Source organism: Armigeres subalbatus, chromosome 2, assembly GCF_024139115.2.
Source record: "Armigeres subalbatus isolate Guangzhou_Male chromosome 2, GZ_Asu_2, whole genome shotgun sequence".
In the NCBI taxonomy this organism is placed as follows: Eukaryota; Metazoa; Arthropoda; class Insecta; order Diptera; family Culicidae; genus Armigeres; species Armigeres subalbatus.
This window is the reverse complement of record NC_085140.1, coordinates 427,495,774-427,516,430: the sequence shown is the minus strand read 5'-3', so window position 1 is coordinate 427,516,430 and position 20,657 is coordinate 427,495,774. Positions and strand designations below refer to the sequence as shown.

The window sequence follows — 20,657 nt, the reverse complement described above, 5'->3', positions numbered from 1 at the left end:
GCTGCTGTTGATGGCAGAATCAGAAGCGTGCGTCGGAGGAAGACGCAGCGAAAATTTGTTCGCAACTAACTTAAACTTTAATCTTGAGATGAAATTCAAGGGAATGTTACTGATGCTATTCATGCGAATTGCATATTTAAAAGCGCCCTCCTCTGACGCGCGCTCGTGATTCTGCTACAAACGGCATCCGCCAAACGATTATGGTCTGGAATAGAACCGATTTTTTTTTCAACAATGCTCACTAACAGTAATAAAACCAAATCAGAATCTTGAGAAAAAATTTCTCTTGGCTTGCAACGACACCGTTGTAGAAATTTGTTCCACCGCTGCTGCCACGTTTGTCATAGACGCCATCGTAGTGTAACAGCCAACCGATAATCCGAATATTGTGACAAAATTTGTGTTACTGATGCTGACGACTACGACCGCACGACCCACGCCGTCTGTTGGTATAAAAATAAAATTTCATTCAACAACAACTCCGCCAATGGCGATGCTGGGACCGCTCTCTGCGTCATGTCGAACAAAATAACTAACGCGCGCGAGCTCCGCCCATTTGGCGAGTGTTATGATTGCACAATATTTGAACCCATGCCGATTAACAAAGAGGCGTGACTGATTAGCCTTCTTTCTTAATTACAAGAAAGATGCTTTCCCGCGCGCGCGAGCTAACATTTGGACTATCGCTTGACTGTTTTTCCACGATGGCGTCTGTGGCAGTTGTTTACATTTCTACAACGGTGGCGTCTGAAGTACCATTGATTGGCAATCATCAGTGGAAGTAGCTCTCAAGCCACAATTTTCTTGCATATAAATACTATTGAGTGGTTGATGTTAGTGATTTCAAAGGCGCATTATTGCAAATAAATCAGTACTTTTCAGAACTTTATAGAACTTTTAGAACTGCGTAGAGGGCTTTACCGCCGTTTTACGCATACTTATACCAAATTTAAAGAAAAGGCAGCTGAGGAAAACGGGTTTGAAACAAAACTACAATTTTCCCCCCGGACCTCATATGAGTAGACAATTTGAGAAGTTTACATTACTAGACTATTTGGAGAGCTTCATTCTAATAATTTCTTTCAAGGTTTTAGTTCGGAAATATAATTTTCGCCCCTTATTCATTAAATAAGTTTAGCACGTACCCAAAGGGCTATTTTCTCTTTTTTTAATGGTCGATAGAACTAAATTGGAAAAGTAATAAACGAAAAATCAAATCCTATTTTTTTTAAATTATCACTAACAAAGCATGTTCAGTTTATTAAAAGAGCAAATTGATTTTTCGTTACCGTGTATTGACCATAAGGCATGTACTCCAATTTCTGTAATTCTTGGATGGGTTGGAATGGAATTCATTTCTTTTTATGTTGGTATTTCGTTGGAGCCAAATGGTAGCTTAGTTTGGCAACGTTGAACCTGTCCCTACGTTCCCTCTACTAGGACACAGACCGCTAATGGACTAACCTATGATGGCCATTTGAACATCGTGAGCAGTAATGAAGTTTTGTGCCGGAGTATTTTTTTTATTTGCAGTTTCCTCATTAATAGCGTTTGGGTAATATTCCCAATCCCCATCAAACAAAAGAAGCTAGAAAAGATTGTTTTAGAAATCTATTAGTTCAATACCAAATTTTCAAAACAATCCATCCGCTCCTGCAAGCAAAGATTCGTGCAACGTTGTCTGGACGAATCTGACAGGAAACCCACGCAAATTCGATAGTCTGCTTCTTTTAACGACCATGCTTCACGGTCATACATTGGACTCAATTGGACGAATCAACAATCTATATAATAAAAATGAATTGAGATTTTTTCCCTGACGATTTGACTCGCGAACGGGTTAACCGATTTGCAAGATTTTTTCCCTGATCGATTCGTTTTGGGATCCGCAATGTTTGTATATACCAAAAATTGGTGAATTTAACGTGGAAATGTCAAAATATCATTACAATACAATTTGGGGTTAGCTGTTGAGGAAAACAAAACAAACGCACGGAAATTGATCTAGAGTGCGGTGCTGCAAATAGTTCATTGTAACATTTGCAACACCCGGGCAAAGCTGGGTTTCTTTCGCTAGTTTGTAATATTGTTTGTTATTTTAACTACTAAATGGTAGGAACACGTTTTATAACAACTTCTGTTATAAAAAAAAACTGTAACAAAATAACAAGTTTTGATATAAATCTGATACCATCTAATGGTCGGGTAACGTTACGAAACGATTTGGATGTCTCACCAGATATTCTTTTAGATTTAGATTCATTCGAAGTCGCACGAATCAGCCTAATAAGCTTTGCCGGAAAACCATGATTATGCATTATATGACATAGTTCGTTCCGATTCACTGAGTCGTACGCTGCCTTAAAATCCACGAACAGATGATGAGTTCGCAATTTGTAGAAAAATCGAATCTATGTCCTTTCTTGTGGATAGGACATATGAGGCCATCAAGCCAGCTCGAAGTAATTTCTTTTCCCTCTCAAATAATTTCAGTCACTTGGTGGATTTTTTTCGATCACTCCTAACTTTTAGTAGCACGGTTGGGATTCTGTCCTTCCCAGCGGCCTTACCGTTCATTAATTCTCGAACAGTTTTTCTCACTTCGTCTAGCGTTGATGGCTGATGACTGTTTGTCCATCGTCCTCGATCCTGATTCTGTTTGAACACACTGTCCGATAGTCCATTCAATAATAACTCAAAGTGCTCCTTCCACCTAGTAGCCACCCCTGCTTGGTCGGTCAACAGATTTCCGGTGCTCCACTGTTGCGCTTTTCTTGTTGTTTCTGGAAAAGCTTCCCTCTTCCTCCAAGAGCACTTTTTAGTCATACCCCGTTTTTTTCTGTCCTTAGTTCTTTATATCGTTCTCTATTTTGGCGTGTGGCCGCTACGCTATGAGCATGCGGCTTTTGGCCTGGTTTACTCATCTGTCGCTCTTCGGCAATCCACTGCACTGGCTGTAGGCTGTGGCTGTTGTATTGACCGCCTCGTTAACTTGTCGCCACAACGCGTTCAAATTTTCTCCAGTTGGGTATCCTTTGATTCTTTCGGTAAGCTTATGATCGAATTGCTCGGCAACGCCCTCGCCTGACAGTCGCTGTATGATCCGCATGGTCTCATGCCTACGATTCGTGATGCTGGGCAGCTTTGGACACCAGATAGTGGTCAGAGCTTAAAAAAGTACTCACATCTATGAAAAATGCTGATCCTCCACCAAAACATGATCGATTTGAGTACACGTATCGCCATTTGGGTGTCTCCAGGTGTGCTTTCAAATATTCTTGCGTGCAAAGTAGGTACTACCGATAGCCATTCCTCTGGCTACGGCAAAATTGACTTGCCTCAGGCTGTTGTCATTGGTAGTTGCGTGGAGGCTCTCCTTTTCAATGACTGGGCGAAGAACACTTCCCTTCCGAACTTGTGAATTTGTGTCTCCGATGATGAATTTTACGTCTTGTTCTGGCCATTTCCTGTATGTCTTGTCTAGATGCTCATAGAACTTGTCCTTCACATCTTCGGGTTTGTTGTTAGTTGGTGCGTTGCGTATGCATTGATCAAGCTGTAGTTGAAGATCTTGCCCTTAATTCTCAACACGCAGATGCTATCGCTTATTGGCCATAATCTAATGATTCGACGCTTCTGCTTATCAAGGACTACGAAACCAACTCTAAGCTCACCCTTTCTTGCCACCACTGTACAGCGTTTTATTTCGGCATTTTCACGATCGAAATTTAGAAACTCAAAAAGTATTGATTTTTGGATGTAGGAATTTTTAACAGAAGTTTCAAGATAGGGTAGAGAATCATTTGGGCAGTACCCCCTATTGCCGTCAGTAACGTTAATTACTCGAGCGCATTACAACCGAATTACTTGTTTTTTAGTACACGGTTAGTTCCTGTCGATATCTAGTGATGTACAAACAATCAGGCCATTTGTTTGGAATGCGGTCGAGTTATTAATGTTGTGGACGGGAATAGGGAGTGCTGCTCAAATGGTCCCGCTCCCTATTTAGGAGCGTATTTTTTGATAAAAAAAAACAATCTGATGATTAATTCCTCTAAAAGTGAGTTGAGAAAATTATTTTTCTACGAGAATAAGATGGACACGCAGAGTCTTCAGCAAAGTTGTAGCAAACGTTATTACGAACAACTTTGATGATCATGCCGAGTCTCTATCTCTTATATATAACAAAGTTAAGCTTCGAGAATGAAGCCAATGTAAGATTTTTGGAAACCATCGTTTAAAATTGTGGTAGTTTTGACAAAACTTCTACTCAGTGAATCCAACAGTCGCTTCCCTATTAATGTCGATAAATTTGAACACATTTTCTACTGAGATATTCCTATCTAGCTAGACCAGCGTGGCTACGACTCATCATCATTCCGGAACGTATTAGAAAAGTATTGCAGAAAAGAAAAAAAAAACTTACATCATCATCAATGATGAAAAAGGCATCTGCCATTAAGACTCCAAGATACGATGCCTAGAAACAATGCGTCAATGGCAGATTTTATGTGACGCGACGTTGTCAAAAGCGATGTGTCGACGTGTCGCGTCGTTGTCAAAAGCGATGCTGTTGGCGTTTCAATGCAATCATGGGAGATGAGAGGAGGGGATGTAATTCGTTAGAACATGAGGGCATTCGTCATTATCTCCAAAATTTATCTATACAAATGTTTGTAACAATAAAAGTATTGAAAAATTGAATATCTGATTCCTAAGCAAAGTTTCCGGTGAAACAAATCAGCGTCGTTAAAGAGAATCCGATGTTTAATTAAACGCCTTAATCGCTTGAAATTCCTAATAATTTGTTTGTTCAACTGAACAATATCGAGTTAGAGGCAGTCTCAAACCGAGGGAATATTTGGTCGGTTTTCAATCCTCCCGTACAAGAAGATCAGGGGCTTGCCTGCGAATTTTGCTCCCATGTGTGTGGGAGGGATTTATGGGATTCCGTTTCGGAAAAATAGAATTTCGGCCCGATTTGAAATACAATCCAGCGGAAATCTCTAAGAGTCCAGATTGGCCAGATTTGTTTCACTTTTCGCGCTGAAATTGCATAAGTCCCGCCTTTTTGGAAGCACATGTCAACAAAATCCATGGACTAGATTCCCGAGATGTTACGCTACTTGTAGCGTCATTTTAGCGTAGATTTAACATTTATTCATAATGTTCTTTCCATATTGAGATTCTTGTTATCCTTATCCGCAGATTTTTTCCCACTTTTATTAATGGAAAAGGGTTTTGGCACGGGAAATCAATAATCCCACCTTGTTGCACTTTTCGCATTTGCCTTTTGACTTTTTTTTCTTAAAATTATTTTTTCTTAGCCCTCTATCTAATGCACCAGACCGACCTTAGGTGAGGTAGGTACCTAGGCTCTTTTTTGGTATTTTTAATGTCGTGGAGTTACTCGAGGTCCACAAGTAAGTATGTATGTACACTAGAGTGATTCAAAATTTGACTTTTTTGCTCCCCCATGCTTAAACGATTGCATTTGCCTTTTTATTAATCCACCTAAATTTTTAGCTAATTTGGAAGTAAATTGAGTGAGCACGCGCGGTTTGAAGTTTGTATGAAAATTGCTATGAAAACAGTAACTTTCATGGAAAACCGTTCCCCAACGCTTCCCTTTAAGCTCTAAAAACATACGAGTACATCGGCAACATAAGAAATTTTACAAGGAAACAGGACGTCTTTGTTGCGAAACGATTTGATGATCACAAGAAAAGTTATTAGGGAAATACTGAATCGTGGGAAATTCAATTTAACACGTAAAAGAATAACATCAATATCAATAATGAGCATTTTTGTTTTCTTCATAACTTTGCTTCCAAACGAGAAATCGCTTCGCAACAACAACTGCCTTTCAGCTTGAGATGTATTTTGTGTAGGCAATGTGTTGATTATATTTAAATAGTTCATGGGCCATCTCACGGAACGGTCTTCCACATAAGGGTCAGTTTTCACAGTAGTTTCCATACAAACTTCAAATGACGTGTGCACAGTCAAATTACATCCAAAATTGCTAAAAATTTAGGAGGATTATTAAAATGGCAAATGCAACCGTTTAAGCATCGGGGGGCAAAAAAGTCAAAATTTGAATCACTCTAATGTACAAGTTCACTCGAAAATATTTCTCTACACCCAAAACAAAAAGTTGTCATATTCTTTGCATTAGGCGTTATATATCAAATCTCGCATGCAAACCCGAGTAGAAGGTCATATAAAAATTAACTCAATATGTGTTTTAATGTTATACTAAATTTCTATAACAAAATCAATATTTTTTTTTATGAAGGTTTACTGGCGGGACTCTGAATAGAGTAGAAACCTCTGCACCAGGCCTTTGATGATACCGTAGCATAATTCCTTTCGAAGCAATTTGCCAGCCGTACACGGAACATGTCGTCCAAGAAGACGCTGTTGCAACTGAATCAGAGGGAATTATGTTATGGGAATAATGTTCATAAATAATCAGACAGGTCTTATGCTAACTAACATCGTTATAGTTTAAAGTCATTTTTGTCATTTTCTTGTCAGAGTCAAACTATTTTGTCAGTTTTTATGCTATTTAGACGTCTATTGTCATTGTACGCGCTTGAAATCGACCGAAGCAGTTTTTTCAACTCACAGAACATGTTGCCCAATGCTTCATCGAAGAAACTGAGTCGGAAGTTTTTTTTATCAAGTATAAGAAAGTGTTCAATCCCCGATTTATAAAAAATTACTTACTTTACTTATGGATCCTGTACACCTCCGGTGGTGCAAAGGGCCGACTTGAAAGATCTCCATCCTGAGCGTTGCCCGGCTATCGCTTTAACCTGTTGCCAGGTTAGATTTCGGTCGACTTCATTTATTTCTTTATTGAGGCTTCGCCGCCATGAGCCTCTGCTGCGATGTCCCGCTGGGTTCCAGTCTAATGCTTGTTTACAGATTTCGTTTCCGCCCCTACGTAGAGTGTGGCCGACTCGGTGGCCGACCCAGCCCCACTTCCGATCCCGAATTTCTGTTGCTATCGGCCTCTGGTGACAACGACGATGGAGCTCGTTGTTTGAGATCCAGTTGTGAGGCCACCAGGCCCGAATTATATACCGCAGGCATCTGTTAATGAACACCTGCAGCCGTTGAGTGTTCTCCACTGATACACACCATGTTTCGCTAGCGTATAACAGCACAGATTTCACGTTAGAGTTGAAAATTCGTATTTTGGTGCGTTCACTTATCTGCCTGTTTTTCCATATATTTCTTAAACTCGCAAAGGCAGCCCTTGCTTTCTTTATCCGTGCGCCTATGTCGATCTTGGTACCGCCGTCTGACGCCATTAGGCTACCAAGATATTGGAAGCTTTCAACATTCTCCACTGGTTGCCCGGCTACTGTGAAACTGGAAGGAGTTTACATCCAACGATTTGGTTTTGTTGACGTTGATGACTAAACCTGCCGAAGAGGAGCGCTCGGCAAGGTTGTTGAGCTTACTCTGCATATCAGAGCGCCGTTGAGCGAGGAGTGCAACATCATCCGCCAATTCGAAGTCATTTGAGTGCTCCATGGTTATAGGCTGCCATAACAGCCCGTGGTTTGGTTCACGGTCAATCGCATGTACCAGAATCTCGTCGATTACGATGAGGAACAGTAACGGTGATAGAATACATCCTTGCCTCACACCAGCTACGACCCGGATATGGTCGGACAAGACCCCATTGTGCAGCACTCTACACGAGAAGGAACTCCCTTGCGTCTCAGGGCGCCCCACATATTCTCGTGATTGAGACGGTCGAAAGCTTTTTCGTAGTCAATGAATACCAAGTAAAGGGACTCTTGGAATTCGTTGACCTGCTCCAGAATGATGCGGAGCGTGACAATATGGTCCACACAGGATCTTCCGGCACGGAATCCGGCTTGCTGCCGCCGGAGAGTCGCATCGATCTTCTCCTGAATCCGGGCTAGGATAATTTTGCACAGAACTTTGAGAACGGTACACAGCAACATAATGCCTCGCCAGTTATCGCATACAGTCATGTCACCCTTTTGGGCACCTTCACTAAGATACCTTGCATCCAGTCGACCGGGAAAGTTGCGGTGTCCCAGATATTACGAAATAAACGATGCAGTAGTTGTGCGGATGTCATGGGGTCAGCTTTGAGCATCTCGGCTGATATGCGGTCGACCCCTGGGGCTTTATTCGATTTCATGCTTTGGATGGCTGTTTGAATCTCTAGCAGTGATGGAGCTTCGGTATTGACGCGTGTTATACGTCGGATCCTAGGCAGATCATGCCGAGGTGGTGATGGCCTGGCTGGCACTTGAAAGAGTTCTTCGAAGTGCTCGAACCAGCGTTTCAGCTGGTCAGTTGGGTCGGTCAATAACTGATCATTTGCGTCTTTCACAGGCATCGTTGCATTCATCTTCGCCCCGCTTAAGCGTCGTGAAATATCGTAGAGGAGGCGAATGTCCCCGGTTGCGGCGGCTCTCTCTCCTTCGTCGGCCAGAGATTCTGCCCACGCTCGCTTGTCCCGTCGACATGGGCGTTTTACTTCCTTCTCAAGAGCCGCGTATCGTTGACGGGCTAAGACTTTGGCTCCTCTGGTTTTCGATCGCTCTATCGCGGCGTTGGCTTATCTTCGCTATCTTTCTCCAGGTCTCATCGGTGATCCATAGTTTTCTCTGGGTGCGTAGTTCGCCCAGATTGTTCTCGCTGGTGGTGATGAAGGCATTCTTGATGGCGGTCCATTGGTCTTCCACGCTGCCACCTTCCGGAATATCTGCAGCACGCGTCTCCGGTTCTTCAACGAAGGACCGTTTCACCGTGGCATCTTCCAGCCGGCGTGTGTTGAATCGTCATCCAACTCTTTCATCCTGCCGACGAATCCGCGCAATGCGCAGGCGTATTTCGCCGATGAGGAGGTGATGATTAGACGCGATATCGGCACTACGTTCATTCCGTACATCAAGAAGGCTCCGTTTCCATTTTCGGCTGATGCAGATGTGGTCGATTTGATTTTCTGTAAAGCCGTCACGGGAGACCCACGTGACCTTGTGAACCGGTTGATGAGGGAAGAGCGATCCCCCGATCACCATGTCGTTATTACCACAAAATTCTGCGACAGCTCTCCGTTTTCGCTCATTTCTCCGAGACCATGGCGTCCCATAATGCGCTCATGGTTCGAGTTGTCGGATCCGATCTTCATTGGGCATTGAAGTCGCCCAAACAGATCTTGATATCACCCTTTGGAATTCTATCTACGACGGCATTGAGTTGACTGTAGAAGTTCTCTTTGTCTTGCAGATCGGCAGCATCGGTTTGCGCATAACATTGGATTATAGTAAGGTTTCGGACCCGTGTTCTAAATCTGGCAACGATTATCCTTCCCACTTCATAAGCGCAGAGTGTGCCAGAGCGCTTAGTAGGAAGCCAACTCCGCGATGCCGGGGAGCGTATTCACCTCGTAAACTAGAGTATAGCAGTCCCGACGGCGTTCTGTGTTCTCCAAAGTTTGGCCAACGGACTTCACTCAGTCCCAGGATCTCAAGCTTCATGCGGCGTGCCTTATTGGAAAGTTGTGCCAATGTCATTTATAAAAAATGACAAGTTAATAACTTTTGAAGCAGTTTTCCAGCCGTACAAGGATCATGTCGTCCATTAAGACACTGTTGAACTGGCTCAAAAGACATTACATTTACAACTCTAATAGATACTCTCTCCCATTATCTCATTTCTAATCATAGGTATAGATTTTTTTAATCTTTCGTTTATTTTGGAAGCTCAATTGCCGAATCGTATAGATTGATCTGTACGATGTCATTCTTGTCTTTATGGTCAGAAGGTATGAAGTATGCGTTCCTTGAATTACTTTGTTTGCCTAAGTTGTGTCAATACTATCAAACACAATGTAAGTTATGTCTTGTAAAAAGTGGAAACTGTTCGTGCATTTAGTCTATTTTATTGTTATTCCTTTGTCAAGGTATTACTATTATTATGTTCTAATAAGTAGCTTGATCGTTTCCAAACTAACTGTCATTATCTATCATGTACTAATGATCAGTTATGAGTCAGCTATAGGATTCACTTTTCGGTGGCAAAGTAAAGCTTCATCACGCGTATTCCCTACTATTAGTAAAAATTATCGTGAATGAAGTCGTCATAAGATTGTTCATATACCATCATTATAATGTGTGGTATTTTTTATTATTGCTCTTCGAAGTGAGGCATAACAAAATAAAACTGGCACCAGTTTTGAAAAAACTTCTACTCAGTGAATCCAGCAGTCGATTCCCTACGAATGTCTTGAATACTTTGTTTTTCAATAAATGCCTAGCTAGCTAAATGTAAGCGTGGCTACGACTCATCGTCACAGGGAACGCATCAGAAAAGTATTGCCGAAAAGAAGAGAACTCACATCATTATCACTGATGAAAAAGGCCTCTGCTTGACTGCACCACCATTCAAGGCTCCAAGACACGAGATCCGTTGGATCACATGCAAATGCCGTAAATTAGTGCGTCAATGCCAGATATGTAACGCGGCACCAAACAAAAATAGTCAACATGTGATACCACCACGACAGGATATGTTGCCATATCAGTGCTAATGGCGTAAGCCGACCCACCGCGGCAAGGTAACATATCCGAGGGGAAGGAATTCTTTGAAGACCTAGAACATGTGATAAAAAGGAATCCAATAGTGGTCTTTGGATTGCGCTGATTATGTATCTTATTGAAAAGGGTCCAAAGATCAATAAATTAAGTAAAAACAAATAATTTAAACAACAATTTTATTACGTCATATTCTACTTGGGTCCCTCAATAAAGTGACGTAAAGAACGATAGTTGCGTGTACTACAAAAACCGCGAGAAGAGCGAGTTTTTATGAAAGACTCGGGGGTGGGTGATGCACACAATGCACAGTGTGCAAATTCGAGCCAAAAAACGGACGCAATTCAACCACGGTATGTACATATCTGGAGATTACCTTAAAAAAATCACAAAAATCCAAAGAATCTGATGGTGCCGACCCCTTTGCCGTTAGAATACTGGAAGTGTCCTATTTTGTCCAATTTCCCCTACGAATAGACGATTTTGCTAATGCATATGTTCACATCAATAGAAAAGACAGGGAAAACCTTGACTTGTGTTATGGAAATATCATAATAGGCCTCCCATATATTTTTGAACATGGATAAGTGTCTCATTTTGTCTAATACCCCCTATAAAATGCTTCAGATGATACTCATTTAAGATTCGAGGAGATCATCAAATGAGTTACTGTCAGTTACGGAATTCAGGACGATGAAATAGTGTTATCCTCGGACTAATCACTGGGAATATGTTTAGTGTCTGTTTTTGTCTGATGCCCCCTATAATTTAAAAATATTTTCAAAAGTATAACATCAAATCAATTTTCATTTTAGGAAAATGTACTAAGATCCTTGAAGACTATTGTAGGCATATCAAAAGGCTATTCCTTTTTTGCAGGGTCCCTTCAGTGTCTCATTTTGTCCAATATCCCTTATACGTTGAACCGTTTTTATTCAATTTATCAGAACACACAAATTGAAAGCTCGAGAAAATTTTGTGAAAATCGACGAATTATATGGCCAATGAAATGTGACTTTTCCTAGGGGGTTGAATAGTGTCTGATTTTGCCAAATATCCCCTATAGTTAAATGAAATTTTAAAATCAGATAGAGCAAATCAATTAATAACTTTGAAAATTATATTAGCATCCTTGCTTACTTAGTGGACATATTAAAGAGAGGTTTTTTTTCTTTTTTAGAGTGCATCGTCCAGTGTCTCTTTCTGTCTAACACCCCCTATACATTGAAATTCTTTTAATGCACAAAAACATCAATTAAGTTCGAGAGAATTTTGTGAATTGTGCTAATTTAGCAAATCACTTGAATAATAAAATAAGGCCTTAGCCTCGGCCTTAGCTAATTAACAGGGAGCTGGGTAATGTCTGATTTAGGTCAATATCCACTATATTTAAATGAAGTTCCAATATATAGTAGAGCAAATCAATAAATAACTTAAAAAACTATATCAAGATCCTTGCATATTATAGCGGACATATTAAAGAAAGGTTGTGGTCAAGTGGTGGAAGGTACAAACTCGTCTTATGACAAGTGAAGACATTCCACTAAAATGCTCAAAATAATTTTCTTATTGAAAGAAAGGTCGTTTTTCTAATTGCACCGTCCAGTTTCCCATTCCGACAAATATCCTTCTAGGAAATATTTTAATGCATACGAACACACAAATTAAAATAACTAAGGAATTTTGTGAAGATCAGCGAATCATCTGGACAATAAAATATTCTACAATAAGCAAGTGGAAATAACACAAATTCATAGTGATCTGATATGTTTAGTTTATTACATTAAAATATAAAAAAAGTATTTGACAAAACCAGCCACAAAACTGCTAAACAAATTAATGAGAAGAACCACATTTTATTCCCTTCTATTGCTCTCATATATCTCATCAGAACTCTCTTCAGAAACACGAAGAAGAATATTTTATTGTCCAGATGATTCGCTGATTTTCACAAAATTCTTTAGTTATTTTGATTTGTGTGTTCGTATGCATTCAAATATTTCCTAGAAGGATATTTGTCGGAATGGGACACTGGACGGTGCACTTAAGAAAAACAACCTTTCTTTAATATGTCCACTATAATATGCAAGGATCTTGATATAGTTTTTTCAGTTATTTATTGATTTGCTCTACTATATATTGGAACTTCATTTAAATTTAGGGGATATTGACCTAAATCAGACATTAGCCAGCTCCCTGTTAATTAGCTAAGGCCGAGGCTGAGGCCTTATTTTATTATTCAAGTGATTTGCTAAAATTAGCACAATTCACAAAATTCTCTCGAACTTATTTGATGTTTTTGTGCATTAAAAGAATTTCAATGTATAGGGGTGTTAGACAGAAAGAGACACTGGACGATGCACTCTGAAAAAAAAAACTCTCTTTAATATGTTCACTAAGTAAGCAAGGATGCTAATATAATTTTCAAAGTTATTAATTGATTTGTTCTATCTGATTTTAAAATTTCATAGGGGATATTTGGCAAAATCAGACACTATTCAACCCCCTAGGAAAAGTCACATTTCATTGGCCATATAATTCGTCGATTTTCACAAAATTTTCTCTAGCTTTCAATTTGTGTGATCTGATAAATTGAATAAAAACGGTTCAACGTATAAGGGATATTGGACGAAATGAGACACTGAAGGGACCCTGCAAAAAAGGAATAGCCTTTTTATATGCCTACAATAGTCTTCAAGGATCTTAGTACATTTTTCTAAAATAAAAATTGATTTGATGTTATACTTTTGAAAATATTTTTAAATTATAGGGGGCATCAGACAAAAACAGACACTAAACATATTCCCAGTGATTAGTCCGAGGATAACACTATTTCATCGTCCTGAATTCCGTAACTGACAGTAACTCATTTGATGATCTCCTCGAATCTTAAATGAGTATCATTTGAAGCATTTTATAGGGGGTATTAGACAAAATGAGACACTTATCCATGTTCAAAAATATATGGGAGGCCTATTATGATATTTCCATAACACAAGTCAAGGTTTTCCCTGTCTTTTCGATTGATGTGAACATATGCATTAGCAAAATCGTCTATTCGTAGGGGAAATTGGACAAAATAGGACACTTCCAGTATTCTAACGGCAAAGGGGTCGGCACCATCAGATTCTTTAGATTTTTGTGATTTTTTTAAGGTAATCTCCAGATATGTACATACCGTGGTTGAATTGCGTCCGTTTTTTGGCTCGAATTTGCACACTGTGCAATGGTGCAATTTTTAGTGTCTTCATATAATTTTCTCAATGCGCACTTGTCAATATGAAAAAGCTAAGAAAAACTCCTCTCGCAGTCGGTAGGATTCGAACCTACGCTCCCAGAGGGAATCTGATTTCTAGTCAGACGCCTTAACCGCTCGGCCACGACTGCTTGTTAAAGAGGTGGCGAAAGACGCAAATTTGATAAAATTAGAAGCTTACATATCTCATTACGTTGCCTGTGAAATCCTCTAACTTTAACCGTTGCAAACTGATATTTAATCGAATGTGTAATTATTACCCGCCTAGTTTCAACACTTTGGTTGCTATTTGCATACTGCAATCACAACTAAACAGATTCGATTTCCCTGACCTCCTCGTGCTACGGCGATAAAGCACATAATTCCGGATTAGGGCCGATCATAATTTACAGATTAATTTCTTTCTAATACCCCGGTGCGGTGGTGCATCGTTTGTTACTGTCTGACGCTGTTGAATATTAGCAGGGCATTAATAGCAGCTAACCCTCTCGCGACAAAAAAAAACAACGCACCGGCGCGTGCCCGTGATTCTCGCGTTTCAGCGTACACGGCCGCGATGGTGCATTATAAATTCTAAATCCGCGCTCGCTACCCTTCGGAACGCTTGTCTGAATCGCAGATCTCCCGCTCGGTAGGGGACAAAACAAAATTTAATAATTCAAAATACAAAGTTTCAATTGTTGTATGCGCTTTGTAGCAAAAAATAATAATCCAACGATCAAATATCAAAACTACCGGTCGTTGGCAGAGCACAGTAGCAAACGAAAATCTGATTAAACTGAAAATCTTCTTTTGTGCGCCCTTGCGACGGCTCATTTGGGAGGTGAGGGTCCATCGTACACGAATCCGCAAAATCAATATTGAAGTGAAGCACCTTTGCAAAAAATATGCATTAGTCTGGAGGTGGTTTTTGCCTGCCTGGTACACCCCTTCGCAAGTGTACGACCACCGCTCAAGTGGGCTAATTTTGCAATGATCCAAAAACCAAATAATCTCGGTCGGCACGGAAAAAAACGGTGAGGGAGCACCGGAGCGACCTTGTTGACTCGGTCACGCCACGACGGTTTTTGCTAATTATTTACCGATGGGCGTTGAGATCATTCTTACATGGAGTTTACAAAATTGAAAATTTAATCCGAAAATAAGAAATGTAAAATTGATACTCAATTGTAATTAAAACATGATCTTAAAAACATAATTCTAGAGAAATATAAAAAAAATAAAATTAAAAAAAAACTTAACTTTAACTTTAAGTTTCGAAATGAAAACACTTGAATAATAAAAAAAAAATGGAAAATGAAATTTTTCACAAAAATAAATTAGGCAATTGGAAAAAATACGAAAAAGGCAAAACTCTGGAGTTATGGAATTTAAAAATGACATAACAAAAAAAATGCTAACGTTATACTCAGGGTAGCGTGATACATCACGCAAGGACTCATTTGGCTGGGGGTATGTGGTTTCAGAGAATATTAACCGACGACCGGCGGCAGCCGCGAATGGACGATTAGGGTGGAAAACACTCTGACCCAGGCAAAGAAAATAACAAAAAATCAACAACAAACAACGAGTTTCGAGATTGTGAAACAGTGATAACCATCGGCGTTTTGTTACGATTATTTTAGGGTCGCAAGAACCGTGTGCATTTAGATTAATCTGCGATGATATGGTTTCGAAATATGTGTAATGGGAAACCCTTTTTCTATTGCAGTAACAATCATCCACGGAACTGTGTTGTACAAAGATGAATGCTGTTTTGGGCACGTTGCAATCCATCCTTTCACATTTTGCGGAATTCAAAGCTCGAGCTTATTACGTACCTGCTTCAAATCGACTGCCATCAAAATAAATCAGACTTCTTTCGCTTTGGCAATCGCATGTAGGGCATCCACTGTCTTTATAAAAGACGCCGATCGGAGAAAACTAAATTGAATGCAATAAGCAGTCGTGGCCGAGCGGTTAAGGCGTCTGACTAGAAATCAGATTCCCTCTGGGAGCGTAGGTTCGAATCCTACCGACTGCGAAGCATATTTTGTCGATCATACTATATAGGAGCGGCAATTTGATTTGGAAAAATGAAATCTATATTGTCTGAAAGAAAAATGGGTAAAATGCAGTCGAGGAATATAATTTAAAAATATAAACTGTGAAGTGAGTTTTGAAAGTAAGAATAAAAAAAGAATCAGCTGAAAAATAGGAAATATCATATTTGATAAATATAGGGATTAAACTTCGCCAATTGTGTTTGTTAAATTAAGTATCAAAATTGAAAGAAAAAAAATCAAAATTGAATTGTTAAGCGTAACGAATTTATTATTTATTCTATCAAAAAATATTCTAAAAAATTATAAAAAACACCTTTCACCTTTTTCTTCTTACTTTCCTTATTGTTCTTATTATTATTAAGTCCCTCACTAGAACATTGCCGTCTCACAGCTTGTTGTTCATTCAGCACATCCACAGTTATTAATTTCTAAGCCAAGTTACCATTTTTGCATTCGTATATCAAAAGGCTGACACGATGATACTTTTATGATCAAGGAAGTTGAAGAAAATTCTAACCCGAAAATTTCCTAGACCGGACCGAGAATCGAACTCAGCCACCTTTACTTTGTAGCCCCGTTTCTTACCGCAAGGCTGAGGAAATTCCTATAATTAAAAAAAAAGATCAGAATATACTAAAAAAACCGTTGCACAATTTTAAAAATATTATCAAACAAATATTTTAAAAAGTAGAATATTTTCAAAAATTTATTAAAATTTTGTAATGACATTAAAAATTTACCAGTTTTCGACCATTTTTTTCGATGACATTCTATAAATTTCGAAAAAAAATCAATAAAAAACAAATCGACGGCTTCAAGGGTTTTGTCGCAAGATTCAGAAAACGAAACTGAGCAAAATTATGTAAATTTCTTGTTGGATTAAACATTCTTGACTACAAAGATAATGAAACTTATTAAGCCGCAATAAGTAGAAAGTGCATAAACTTGTTTTTAAACTTTTCTCAATGTCCATAATGGATTGGATATCATGTTTCATATGCCTTCGATAGCTCAGTTGGTAGAGCGGTGGACTGTAGATGATGACTGAGAGTCAAATAGTAATCCATAGGTCGCTGGTTCAAATCCGGCTCGAAGGATGTATGGCTTTTTGGAAAGCTTCAAATTACTTTCATACGTTAAAATAAATAAGTTAAGTACAACGACCACCAATTGCATTTGCATCTTCTTGATAGAGTCAATTTATAAGTGAAAATGCACTTCGCGCATGAATTTTCCCGTTCCCATTCTGTGGCAAAAGTACAGCAGCGCCAATTTTTTTGTTAAAAAAACGATGAAAAACAAAATTGAATAAAAGTAGTCAAGAAATTAATAAAATTATGTCTATAAGACAATTCTCGCTTAACTTTTCAAAAGGACCTAAGTAACATTTTCTTCATGAATTAATTTGAATAGCGCAATCAACAGAACAACATGAAAGCTTTTGATTGCAGTACTCAAATTAATTCATGAAAAAATAGTTACTTAGGTCCTTTTGAAAAGTTAAGCGAGAATTGTCATCAACTGGAAATGTGGTGAATTTGTGGATGTGGCTTTCTCAGTCTTAGGAAGAATCAAAACAGCTTAACTTTAAAATCACGCGACATATCGTCCCGTTAACTGATATTTTCCTTGAAAAAGTTCAGACAGTCGTTCGGAATGTTAAATAATTCAGTAAAGTAATTTAGCCGTTTTTATGTATCCTTGAAGAGAGAGAGAGAGCCACCGCCACGAATAAAAAAAAACCTAAATATTATTCGTTGGATAGTACTAATTCTTATACCAAATGAAAAAAAAATAGTAAACAAAATAAAAAAAATAATCTCTTTAAAAATTTTAAAAATGATTGTGTTCCTGAAGAAGACACAATCCCCGTGTTGAAAAGTTGGGTAAATGAAATACACGTTTTACTAAATTCAAGACTGAACAATGAGTAGCCAAAAATACAGCATCTTTGCCGCTGGGCAGAGTAAACATTTCTAATATGCCTATTTTACTCTGGATTAAACATCAAGTTCCTTTATTGCGTGCCTTCGATAGCTCAGTTGGTAGAGCGGTGGACTGTAGATGGTGACTCAGAGCTAAATAGTAATCCATAGGTCGCTGGTTCAAATCCGGCTCGAAGGATAAATTCCTTTTTTGTACGCATCTAAATTTTCCTTTTCCTTTCCTTTCCCTTTTCCTTTTGTTAGTTAAAATAAAAAGTCAAGTACAATGATCCTCGAATCTCCTTGGTAGAATCCTGACTTGTGCTGCTCCGGGCAGCCACCTTTCATGAGGCCCGGCAGCCTCCTTTCAAGAAGCCCGGAAGCCTCCTTTCAAGAGGCCCGGAAGCCTCCTTTCAAGAGGCCCGGAAGCCTCCTTTCAAGAGGCCCGGAAGCCTCCTTTCAAGAGGCCCGAAGCCTCCTTTCAAGAGGCCCGAAGCCTCCTTTCAAGAGGCCCGGAAGCCTCCTTTCAAGAGGCCCAAGCCTCCTTTCAAGAGGCCCGGAAGCCTCCTTTCAAGAGGCCCGGAAGCCTCCTTACAAGAGGCACGGAAGCCTCCTTTCAAGAGGCCCTGAAGCCGCCTTTCACGGGGCCCGGAAGCCTCCTTTCAAGAGGCCCGGAAGCCTCCTGTCAAGAGGCCCGGAAGCCTCCTTTCAAGAGGCCCGGAAGCCTCCTTTCAAGAGGCTCGGAAGCCTCCTTTCAAGAGTCCCGGAAGCCTCCCCTTTCAAGAGTCCCAGAAGCCTCCTTTCAAGAGGCCCGGAAGCCTCCTTTCAAGAGGCCCCGAAGCCTCCTTTCCAGAGGCCCGGAAGCCTCCTTTCAAGAGGCTCGGAAGCCTCCTTTCAAGAGGCTCGGAAGCCTCCTTTCAAGAGGCTCGGAAGCCTCCTTTCAAGAGTCCCGGAAGCCTCCCCTTTCAAGAGTCCCAGAAGCCTCCTTTCAAGAGGCCCGGAAGCCTCCTTTCAAGAGGCTCAGGCCTCCTTTCAAGAGGCTCAGGCCTCCTTTCAAGAGGCTCAGGCCTCCTTTCAAGAGGCTCAGAAGCCTCCTTCAAGAGGCCTGGAAGCCTCCTTTCAAGAGGCTCAGCCTCCTTTCAAGAGGCTTGGAAGCCTCCTTTCAAGAGGCTTGGAAGCCTCCTTTCAAGAGGCTTGGAAGCCTCCTTTCGAGAGGCTCAGGCCTCCTTCGAGAGGCTCAGGCCTCCTTTCGAGAGGCTCGGAAGCCTCCTTTCAAGAGGCTCAGGCCTCCTTTCAAGAGGCTCAGGCCTCCTTTCAAGAGGCTCAGAAGCCTCCTTTCAAGAGGCTCGGAAGCCTCCTTCAAGAGGCTCAGAGCCTCCTTTCAAGAGGCTCAAGCCTCCTTTCAAGAGGCTTGGAAGCCTCCTTTCAAGAGGCTCAGGCCTCCTTTCAAGAGGCCTCAGGAAGCCTCCTTTCGAGAGGCCTGGAAGCCTCCTTTCGAGAGGCCTGAAAGCCTCCTTTCGAGAGGCTCAGAAGCCTCTTTCAAGAGGCCTGGAAGCCTCCTCTCAAGAGGCCTGGAAGCCTCCTCAAGAGGCCTCAGAAGCCTCCTTTCAAGAGGCTCGGAAGCCTCCTTCAAGAGGCCTGGAGGCCTCCTTTCAAGAGGCTCAGGAAGCCTCCTTTCAAGAGGCTCAGAAGCCTCCTTTCAAGAGGCTTGAAGCCTCCTTCAAGAGGCCCAGAAGCCTCCTTTCAAGAGGCTCAAGCCTCCTTTCAAGAGGCCTGGAAGCCTCCTTTCAAGAGGCACGGAAGCCTCCTTTCAAGAGGCTCAAGCCTCCTTTCAAGAGGCCCGGAAGCCTCCTTCAAGAGGCTCAGAGCCTCCTTTCAAGAGGCCTGGAAGCCTCCTTTCAAGAGGCTCGGAAGCCTCCTTCAAGAGGCTCAGGCCTCCTTTCAAGAGGCTCAGAAGCCTCCTTTCAAGAGGCCTGGAAGCCTCCTTTCAAGAGGCCTGGAAGCCTCCTTCAAGAGGCCTGGAAGCCTCCTTTCAAGAGGCCTCAAGCCTCCTTTCAAGAGGCCTGGAAGCCTCCATTCAAGAGGCCTCAGAGCCTCCATTCAAGAGGCCTGGAAGCCTCCTTTCAAGAGGCCTGGAAGCCTCCTTTCAAGAGGCCTCAGCCTCCTTTCAAGAGGCCTGGAGGCCTCCTTCAAGAGGCCTGAAGCCTCCTTTCAAGAGGCCTGGAAGCCTCCTTTCAAGAGGCCTGGAAGCCTCCTTTCAAGAGGCCTCAGAGCTTCTTTCAAGAGGCCTCGGAAGCCTCCTTTCAAGAGGCTCGGAAGCCTTCTTTCAATAGGCTCGGAAGCCTCCTTTCAAGAGGCCCGGAAGCCTCCTTTAAAAAGGCCCGGAAGCCTCCTTTCAAGAGGCCTGGAAGCCTCCTTTCAAGAGGCTCGGAAGCCTCCTTTCAAGAGGCTCGGAAGCCTCCTTTCAAGAGGCTCGGAAGCCTTTTTTCAAGAGGTTCGGAAGCCTTCTTTCAAGAGGCTCGGAAGCCTCCTTTCAAGAGGCCCGGAAGCCTCCTTTCAAGAGGCCCGGAAGCCTCCTTTCAAGAGGTCCGGAAGCCTTCTTTCAAAGGCCCGGAAGCCTCCTTTCAAGAGGCCTGGAAGCCTCCTTTCAAGAGGCTCGGAAGCCTCCTTTTAAGAGGCCCGGAAGCCTCCATTCAAGAGGCCCGGAAGCCTCCTTTCAAGAGGCCTGGAAGCCTCCTTTCAAGAGGCCTGGAAGCCTCCTTTCAAGAGGCCTGGAAGCCTCTTTTCAAGAGGCCCGGAAGCCTCCTTTCAAGAGGCCTGGAAGCCTCCTTCAAGAGGC

The 20,657-nt window shown here is 41.3% G+C and overlaps 1 protein-coding gene and 4 non-coding genes across 5 annotated transcripts in view; 3 read left to right on the top strand and 2 right to left on the bottom strand.

The window, feature by feature from the left end:
* Nucleotides 1-20,657, bottom strand: part of LOC134213547 (uncharacterized) — a 45,826-nt gene that overhangs the window by 20,091 nt on the left and 5,078 nt on the right. The gene's annotated exons all lie outside the window — the stretch shown is intronic.
* Nucleotides 13,898-13,979, bottom strand: Trnas-aga (transfer RNA serine (anticodon AGA)). The gene has a single exon. It is a non-coding gene; the product is annotated as a tRNA-Ser (tRNA).
* Nucleotides 15,790-15,871, top strand: Trnas-aga (transfer RNA serine (anticodon AGA)). The gene has a single exon. It is a non-coding gene; the product is annotated as a tRNA-Ser (tRNA).
* On the top strand, nucleotides 16,894-16,990 carry Trnay-gua (transfer RNA tyrosine (anticodon GUA)). Its single transcript has 2 exons — nucleotides 16,894-16,930; nucleotides 16,955-16,990. It is a non-coding gene; the product is annotated as a tRNA-Tyr (tRNA).
* Trnay-gua (transfer RNA tyrosine (anticodon GUA)) lies at nucleotides 17,921-18,017 on the top strand. Its single transcript has 2 exons — nucleotides 17,921-17,957; nucleotides 17,982-18,017. It is a non-coding gene; the product is annotated as a tRNA-Tyr (tRNA).